The sequence below is a fragment of the Primulina eburnea genome, chromosome 17 (genome assembly GCF_022965805.1).
Source record: "Primulina eburnea isolate SZY01 chromosome 17, ASM2296580v1, whole genome shotgun sequence".
NCBI classification, from domain to species: Eukaryota; Viridiplantae; Streptophyta; class Magnoliopsida; order Lamiales; family Gesneriaceae; genus Primulina; species Primulina eburnea.
In genome coordinates this window covers 23667674-23678718 of record NC_133117.1, presented here as the reverse complement: position 1 = coordinate 23678718, position 11045 = coordinate 23667674, and positions in this window count along the sequence as shown.

Below are 11045 nucleotides of genomic sequence, written 5' to 3'. Positions count from 1 at the left end.
TAAGGGCCAAGATCTTGATTCTGTTAATATGAGATTTTAATTATATTAACATGAGATTATTGGAGTTAAGATAATATGAGTATAATCGGGCCATTACGAGATCAAATCGGACCAAGTATATGATTTATACCACTTGGGGACAGAAAGTCTAGCGCCCGAGCGGTAGGAAGTGACCGCTCGAGCGCCAGTGTGCATCAAGAAATTGTCTCGGGCAGAAGACTTGGCGCCCGGGCGGTAGTTTTTGACCGCCCGAGCGCCAAAGGTGCAATCCGGAAGAACACGGACAGAACATGCCGCGCTCGAGCGGTAGATTTGCACCGCTCGAGCGCCGCCTGAAAATGGTGAAAACAAGCCACGTTTCTTTAACCGACCAACTTGTATATATATATAAGAAACAAGCGATTCTCCTCAGAATGAAAGAGAGAAAATCGAGGAAGGAGGTCGAGAATCTTTCAAAGAAATCCTTACGCCTTTTTATTCCAATCCGTCCGTTAGATTTTAAATCCGACTTCGGTACCGTATTCCTATCAACGTAGGCTACAACTGGACATTGAGTATTGACAGGCTTGGGTTCGAGACTTCGACAGAGTTAGAGTATCAGAGTGAAAGGTATAAATTAATGTTGAGTTGGGATTGTACAACTCGAGGAAGGTTTGACTCGAGTTTCCCTAAATCACATACTTAGTTATTACATTGATTCTTGTAATTGATGAGATTGATGTTTGTTGTCTATTGATTATAGCCACTGCATGTAAGGACTGCTGATTCGCTAGTCATTGATTGATTTGCTTAGATACTGATTGTATGAATTGATTTCTGAGTCGTTGAGTCATAGGCTGATTCGCCTAGTCACCGGCTGATTCGTCGGGTTATTGACTGATTCGTCTAAACTTAAGCTGATTCGCTTAATTACAGGCTGAGTTGTCTGATTATTGGCTGATTCGCCTAATTACTGGCTGATTCGTCAGGTTATTGACTGAGTCGTCAATTCTGTGGCTGATTCGCCCAGACACTGATATATGAATTATATCGATGCCGTTTAGGGATTGATTCATTCCTATCGACTGAGATTCGATATAATTACCTATATCCAGACATCGGGATCCCTAGGTTAGAGTTGAGTCGAGTCTGAAACGACGCGTTGTTTGAGTTGAGTTTGAGTCTGAGTGTGAGTCCTGGCTTGATATTGATTTACATTATTTGATGTTGATTATGTTCCTGATGATGGTACATGTTTAGAATCAGAGTTATTCTTGATATTGCTTCATGTTCTGATTTGATACATGTTATGATTATTGCTTATATGCTTTTATATATGTTTTTATATGATTGCACGTTTACATTGTTTATACTGGGATATTTATATCTCACCGGGGTTATCCGGCTGTTGTCTTGTTTTGTATGTGTGCATGACAACAGGTGGGGCTGGATCAGGGTCAAGCAGAGGATGAGAGAAGACGACTGTAGCGTGGTGATTCCGGACTTGATTTAGAGATAGGGTTAGACACTTGATATTAGCTGTTAAACCCTAGTGAATAAATGTATGTTGTACATGACTTGTACTTTTATACTGAGATGTATATTCATGTTTAATGTAATTTGAGTAAATTACATTACGTTTCCGCTTTGTATTTTAAAAAAATTTTAGACCCTGTGTTATAATTGATTAATTAGTCCCAAATATGATTAAGAACTTGATTAGCGTCCGGGTCCCCACAATGATAATATTTACATAATTATCTCATTATCTAGAAAGACAAAATCTTATTAAATATTCTAAATAATCAAATCAACAAGAAAAAGATAATATCAGGGAAATTATTTAAATTAAAAGATTATATTTTCCTTCAAATATATCGTATATTGATGAAAATTTAGTTTTTCAAAAATGAATTGCTGAAACTTATACTTTATAAAAATTTTAAATCAAAAATAGTTGTAAAGATTTAAAGAATTAAAAGGTATATATGCGGCTCGAAGTTAATTAGATAAAATAAAGATAGTCGAGCCGAAGCTTGGCCCACACACTAGTAAAATAAATTATATTCAACTAAATTTTAAATATCTAAGTTTCTACGTATGATTTAAGTACATGTTATCCAGATGACTTATAATTGACATCAAATTCTGAAAATTTAAAATAAATCGAATATTTGAGAATCAACTGTAACAACGCCCAACTAAAAAAAAAAAGAGTACAAGCTATCACATGGTTTAAATAAAAAGTAATTTTATGTTAGTTATTTCATAATATAGAGAAAAAATTTCTTAGTAAAATACATTCTATTATTCTCTAAAAACTTTAGACATCGACTTTTCAGGAAGAACAATTCGACGAAGTATAAACCTAACACAAAACCTTAATATACCCGAGGACAATACATTTTTGTCATCGTGCTATGCGTCATAAGCTGAATCTTTCACGATTTTAAGATTGTTGTTTTAAAAAAATATTTGCATAATCGAAGTTATTTATTTTGAGGAATGTATGCATAATTTATTGCACCTAATTTTTTTTTTTCTTTAATTGAATATAAATGCAACACTAATATTGTAATGGATTAGTGGGCCGTGACCCGCCGTCAAGATTGCCCGATGGAATAAATTCACCTTATTTGGGCCTCGGCCCTCGCTTTCAAAACATGGAGCCCAGTAAGTTTAATTAATTCACATGAAATGAAATGGTAAAAATTACATTTGTGTGTGTGACCATATAGGAGAGTCTACACCAATACATCCTTGTGTAGAAAACTGATCAGATATTGATCTCCAACTCGACCTGATTAGTTTACAACTCTGTAACTATGATTATAATTGGCTGAAGTCAATTAACTTCATAGATGGATATGTACCGATCTTGATTTAGGTATAAACGAGTTGAAAAGATAAGAGTTTTTGGTATTTTTAAATGTTGGATTTCGAAATCTCCCAAACCAAATCTATTTTCATCCCTATTAAATTTAAACAAATGAAAGAAAATTTTTAAAAATAGTTTATTTTTACACTAGTAAATTTCTTCAAAAAAATTGTTTCATGTTATATTAAAAAAATATTAGTTGCTTCAGAGTTCTCACATCTAACCATTTGAAGGCAAAAATTTGTGTGAGACGGTCTCACGGGTCGTATTTGTGAGACAGATCTCTTATTTGGGTCACCCATGAAAAAGTATTACTTTTTATTGTGAATATGAGTAGGGTTGATCCGTCTCATGGATTAAGATCTGTGAGACGGTCTCACGTGAGACCGTCTCCCATTTGAATCCATTTGTGGCTTGAAATATGTCCATGAAAGTGGACTTAAAAAGTGATTCTCTGTCCTCTGCATTGCTTTTTCTTTTTTCTCCTACTTTTTTTTAAATAAAAATGATTAATATTATTTTCCAAAAAAATGTGTATTTCATATTTGTCTTTTGAACCCCCTAGGCTTGTCTTTTCATGTTCTTTATTGTTTTTATTCACAATTTGTAGGCATAAATATTGGTGTATAATAATATATTTCAAGTCACATGTAATAGTGGGTCCCATCATAAAAAAGGGATAAATTGTCATACAACAATTAATTTGAATTGATTATTTTTGTATAAAATTATAATATAATTGAAAAAATTAATGAAGGACTAAATTAGTTTTTGAAAGGATAAAATAAAAAGAAACATAACACCAAATCTTAACACCATTTGTTACTATATTAGACTTAAGACTTAATACCAATAGATAACAAATAACAAATACTATAGATTTAATGTAACGTACCGTACTTTTGCTACTTAAAATTTACGGAAAAATTCAAAAAATTTCTTAAATAAAACGTGAATCTTCGAAATTCGATAAAATAGTTAAACTGTACGTCTCGCAAGTTGTTGCAACAAAAGATTTGGAAGTTAAAGTTTGACAAAAGTATTAAATGTTTGCATAAAACGTAAAACATGACCGTCCTCGGGTTAGTCTCCCGCTCAGTCCAAGCCTGCTCCTTGGTCCCCACCTCCAGCCTCCTCATAAACATCCTCACCTGCATCGATCAAGCCTAGTGAGTCTAAAGACTCAATATGTATAAACTGGAAGTAACAAGTACTACATAATAAAATCACATGCAACTTTAAAATATGACATACATACTTAAAACTTGAACTTGCATAACAAAACCTGAACATACGTACATACATACTTAGACGTGCCATAAACATTTCTTAAACATGCTTAAACATAAATAGCTCCATCATTTTGCGTAGAAATGTGTTTCAATGCAAGTGACCTATAACATAATTCGCCTTATCAGACTAAACCACAGTACTGGGATGACAGGGACGTATCCACTGCCACATACATGAGATCTCCGTTCATAATTTAACGAGCTGATTGGTCCCCATTCATAATTTAACGCTTACCAATCACTATCTAAACCCGTTCATAATTTAACGGACGGATTGGTCCACGTTCATAATTTAACGCTTTCCAATCCTAAACATAATTTGATCACAAGACATTTAGCATACCTCAAAAACTTAAAATATTTTCTTGTCCGTCAACATACTTACTTAGCATTGAGGGATTCGTTGGACTTCGATTGAGGCCGCTGATGCACATACTAACATAAATTCTTAACTTGTATAACTTAGACGTAAATATCATGCTTACTTACGAGCTCATTCAATTCCTTAATACATTCTAAAATTCCTATGACTCGACCTTGTAAATCATTATACTACACCATGACATCGAACCTCAAAGCATGCTATAAATTTTTTTCCAAAATATGAAGGACCCGGACCTCGTGCCTGGATTCGTGTATGGGTCCGTGTAGGTTCGAACACCGATGACTCGAAAAGAAGGGAGGACACGTACCCTGTACTAGGGTCCGTGTAGCTGCGCAAAAGAAGTACTCGGGAAGAAGAAGGGACACGGACCCCGTGTCAGGGTACGTCTGAGGGTCCGTGTGGGCTCGCTAAATCGACACCAAGAAGAAATAAAGGCACGGACCCCGTGCCAGGGTCCGTGTTCGGGTCCGTGTACCTGCGCTAATCGGAACCCAACGAGAATTCGATACATGAGATGCTTATCTTTATAGACTCGATTGTACGGACCAGAAATGACATCCCGAGACCCATCCTAGCATACCATAACATTGAACCAAACTTGTTCAAACATCCCAAAGCAACGACGTCCACCCTACTACTCATACCAAATCAAAAACATAGCAATTGACACCAAATCATTTCCTACAACTTCTAATAGATTCAAGTGTCTATCGATGCTAATCGACAATCCAAATGCCAACCCAACATCATACTAAGCATACCTAAACGCAGCAACGATCACCCGTCGATCCCCAACAAAGCTTGCAACCATAAAACTTCAATAACGTATCAATATCGTAATTTTCTGAAAATGTAGTTTGAACAGTATCACGAAAAACACCATAACTCACTCAATTTTTATCCAAACTGTCAGATTGAAGGTATCAAAAAGTTCTACAATTTTCACGTTGGAAGTTTTCTCAGAATCACGACCGAAAAATCGCAGTATTTAAAAATGACAACAAAAACGTAAATTTGTGATCCAAAATCGTTTCAAAATTGATCTAAACATGATTGCTCAAACTTCTACACATCACACATGTATTTTTACGCATAAATTACAACACAACGCATAATATGACGAGATCGTTACAGGAATGAAAGTATATACGTGCCTTTTGATGATAAACTTTACCGAAACGGCGATACCGATGCAGGAACGAAGCGAGGCTTGATCCGGGACGAACGTGGCACTAAATTCTTGCAATAAAACTCACGAAAATTGCTGGGAGATTCGAAGAGAAGGGGACGGCTGCTGAATGCTATGAAACCCTAGGTTTCTCTCTTTTAAATTCTGAAAATAAAATGCGTATGTGTGTGTAGTATGTTTTTACGTGAGTGTGTGTGTGTGAAATTGTGTGTTTTGGTGTGTTTTTAATAGCTAGGGAATAAATTAGGCTTAATGATAATTAGCCACTAATTAAAATGACAACCTTCAATTAACTTTAACAAAATTCCTAATTGAAAAGCATCCACACTAATTTTATAAAATTCTCTAATTAGCACAATAAAACACCAAAAATGCTAACTTTAAAAGTTTTAAACTCTTAAATCATTAAATACATAAATAAGACTTTAAAATACTAACAACTTAATAAATTAGTTAAAATGACTCAACCTCAACTTAAAATAAAATACCTCATTTTAAATTGCCAAAATCGTCACGGTCTTTTCCTCGATCCCGCCTCGAGTAATCGCCTGAAACATGAAACTTGAAAAACATTTTAACGTGCATCACTTAAACATTAAAATAATGCAATTTAAATAAATCATGCATCGCTAAAATCATTTTAAACTTAAATAAAATATTTAAAAATTTAAATAATGCATGAGTTATACGTGTACCGATTCTTGGGCACTAATTTATCCCTCTCATGTGCCAAGAAATACAAAACCCCGTCTCATGTGTATATTTAATAGCATTTTGAATCTCGTGTTTTTTAAAATTAAAGCATTTTTTGCTCTATTTACAATGGATTCGGTGTCTAATTTTTTAAAACACGAGGTCTTATGATTTTACATGAAATGCAGATAAAATTTGCTCACCTTTCACCTTAACAATCGATAATTTGATCACGCACGCATATATTATCCAAGCTTCTAAATATATTTGCGCAAATATCTCGTTAAACTTCAATTCAAATTTAAATTTTATATATACTAGCACACGCGTTGCGTGTGTCCTGAATACATGTGGCTAATATATTAAATATTCATGATATTACAACATAATGACGTCACAACATAAAGAAGAGAGTTTATTTTTCACGGTGGCTAGTTTGGAGAAGAAATAATATTATTTTTCACGTGAGCAGTTTCCTTATGACGGGGAATATAATATTATTTGTTAAGAAAAAATATAATATAAAAAATGAGAAAGGGTAAAATAGGGAAAAAAAAGTTGGTGTCCTCATAGAGCGGTTATTATTAGGGGCTCAACTATAATAAAATAGTAAATAGTAAATATAAAAAAATTAAAAAGGGTAAAACAGGAAAGAAATTTGGTGTCCTCATAGAGCGGTTATTATTAGGACCTCATACTTAAATATATATATATATATATATATATATATATATACTCACTGAAAATTTAGGGTCATGTTCCAACAAGTGTCCCCTAGTCTATATATATATATACTCACTGAAAATTTAGGGTCATGTTCCAACAAATGTCCCCTAGTCCAGACGCATTTTTCGAATTTGCCTAAGCCTGAAATCAAGAATAAGACAATTAGAAGGGGACCAGGAGGGTGTCCCGGCATAGCTCCTCCGATGCTCAAGTGATATAAGTAGATAGCAGCTAAGGGTGCTGCTGGAAAATAATATAGTAAATGAATCAATTGAATGTTCATACCTGATATTTATAGGAGAATACATAGGCCCGTAACGGACCTTCCACCTTAGCTGAGGATGAGTCGGGGGTCTTAAATGTTGTTTGGGCTAACCCTAATGGGCTTATCCATGGGTACTATATATATATATATATATATATATATATATATATATATATATATATATATATATATATATATATATATATATATATATATATATATATATATATATATATAATAACATTGCATTTATGATCTTAGCTTTCTGCTCATTGGAAATTAAGTGGAAAAAATCATGATAATTAACTAAGACAACAAAAATAATCATCTATATTTCGGAAGTAAAAATTCAATGCAGAATTTAAAAAATATATATATATATATATATATATATATATATATATATATAATATATATATATATATATATATATATATATATATAATTTCTTGATAAATATATTAAATGTATTGTACTCCATAAGCGTTATTAATTAATTTAACCGTAATTACTTAAAATATAAAACATAAAAGAGTCTCTACTATTTGCAATATAAAATTAAAAGTGTATTATAGTTTCGACATGTTTGGGTACAATAAATGTTAATGTTGGGTAGAACGATTGAAATTCGACACTTGAATTGTTGTATTTATAATGTTTAAGAGATTTGAATTGCACAATTATCGTCAATAAAAACATTTGATAAAAGCAACTAACAATTAACCATTTGTAAATAATTTTTTTTTACTAGTTGAACCAGAAATAAGAGTTGGCAATTTGACATGTTACTCTTGTAAAAGTGAAGACATAACTGAGCTATCATATTACACATAAGTTTTTATACAATAGCTCAATTAATTTATATTCCGATCTCTATCAAATTCAGCAAACTTCAAATATTCACCTAGACCAATCTGAACAAAACAAGCTCTTAATCTCGTATTTTTTTTAAATCTTGTTACGATATTAATTATGAACATATTTTTTTATTTTTATTTTTGAATTTTCTGTATTTTAAGTAAATTTATATGCTTTCACTTTTTGGGTAATATTCTACAAAATATTTATAAGTTTCATTATAATTTATTTTTTATTTTTTTGAGAGGATTATCATTTTTGTTTTATAAATTATAATATGTTATAAATCTTTTTTAGAAAGGAAAAAAAGCAGGCTACCGAGTGGGATACTATTAGCCTAATAACAGCTCTTAGTCCAAATACAAAGGCAATCCTTTTAGCCCAATTTTGTAGGCACGGCTAAAATAAGGTTGAAGCCCACATTTCCCGTCCCATTCATTCTAGAAATATTGATTGTTTAAAAAAAATTGAGATGAGAATATGAATTTTGTAAATTTTAAAAACAAATATAATTATGAATTATAAATAAAAGTTATGACAATATTAATTTTTCCGAAAAATTCATTAAGAGTTGAAAATTTTGAATGAAAAAGAACTATCGAAACTAACTAAATAAAAAAAGAAATAACGATGGATGTAAAATTCTTTCGCTTTATGGTAGGATCAAGTGTTTTTTATTAGGCCAAAGCTATAACTATTAGTCAAGCAACAACTTTTATTTCTTTATACTTGTGATAACACAGAATCCATTTACTTGAGTGCTAATGAGTTGAGCTGTTAGGCCCATGAGTTCGGGATGTGCGTGTCTATCTGTTGACACTGCCTCAAATCTCTTACAGATGAGTTTTATCATGTCTCTACCTTCGGTCCTGCTTCCAGCAGAGACAATATTGTCCTTTAAGATTTGATTTCATTCTTCTATGACTCACTTAGCAAACCAGATCAACCGTTGTAACGTCAGAAGCTTTGCGCACAAGAATTTCTCAAGAGGTCAACTCATCTTAGTACTACTCTCAGTCATACAAACTTAACCTAACACTTTATTAATTAAATAAAATTATTAAATTATTGTGATAGAAATGTAAAAAAATCTGAAAAAATAGTATGATTGAAAACCTGATGGAAAATACATATACAGATCAAATATACAACAAGCTGAGAATGACTGGCTGAGACCTGAGTTTCTCCATGAGGGTGCCACAATGATAGGCTTTAAATAAAAAATAAAATTCTTGTGGTTTTATTTTAACATTAGTGTGTTTGAATAATAATTAATGATTTTATATGAAAAATATATTTAAGGTTTATCTTAATTAGCTAAATTTTAAAAAAAAAAACTTGTGTAAAAAGTAAACAAATAATAGTTTTTGGTGAAGATTATCTTTTACTTTACACATCAATTGAACACAGTATTTGATCAAATAGGTCAGATTAATATATAAAAATAATTTACTTTAACACTTTAAAAAAGCGTTAGTGTTATCGTAGATGAAGAAAAATAAGTTGTGTGTGTAATATAAGCATGTGTATTTTGTAGATTTTGTTCTTGAAATTTTTGATTTAATTATAATATTCTAAAAATTAAATGATTATGATATGAGAGTTAAAATTATTTTTTATAATTATAAATATGAAAGATAATGGACACATAATTGGATCAAATAAAGATACAAATCAATAATAATTTATAAATTGTATTATAAAAATTATCACATGACAAGATCTTATGAAAAATGATTATTCTCTTTTTTCAAGTTCAATTTTAAAAACAAATTGTATGCATTAAAAATAAAATAAAAACTCCTATGAGACGGTCTTATTGGTGTCATATTTTAATTCAGCCATGTAAGGACCCCACATTGTATTATAGTAAATCATAATTTGATTATCGATAATTCATGGAATTGTCTTGCTATTAAGTGTATGAAATATATAATTGACAATAGAAGTGAGAAAATAGGTGGTGATAATGAAAGATTGTATTAGAAATTGATTTGTGTTTGAAAAGTATGTTGAACCGCAATGGAAAAGAGACACATATTACGGTTTTTAGCATAATTATCTGAGTATTAGTCCAAATAAAATGAGACCAATTTCATTAGAAAGCTAATAAATAGTTCTAAAACTTTCATGTTTTGAGTTTTGTCCAAATCCATTTGACAATAGGGGCATAATCATCCCGAAGTGTATCGTGTGTATTGCAGTTCCTACATTGACACATTTTGGGAGAATAAGCATAACTCTCGCGTCCGATATCTACATTGAGTGAGGTTTGTGGAAAATAAAAGCCAAGATATAGATCTACAACTTTCTGTTGACTACTTTTGTTAATTCAAAACTTAAAATAATGTTTCGGACATAACAAGACGCGCACTCGGGCAGGATCACGAGCGCGCAGGGGCAGAACCAGACGCGCAGCCGCGCCAGTTCTGGCACCCTTGCGCGCACCGCTTTGCTGCACAACATTTGAGGTTGATAAGAATGAATTGTGTCTTCATATTTTCACATTCCTTTGCCGTAGCTTCGAGAGAAAAAGAGGGAAATCGATTTCTATCGTCCGAATATATATTGAAACATTGTCGATACTTGAAACAAATTATATATTCGGAATCCTCGCGTTGAGAGCTTTCTTTTGAGGTAAGATTCTTTTGGTTTCAGCAACTTTAATTATTAAAATGCAGGATTCGCATGTATTTTAAATCGAGATCCATATATGTGACAGAATAACTGCAAGAAATTAGTTTTCAAAGTCGGAATTGAATTATGTTATGATTTCAATT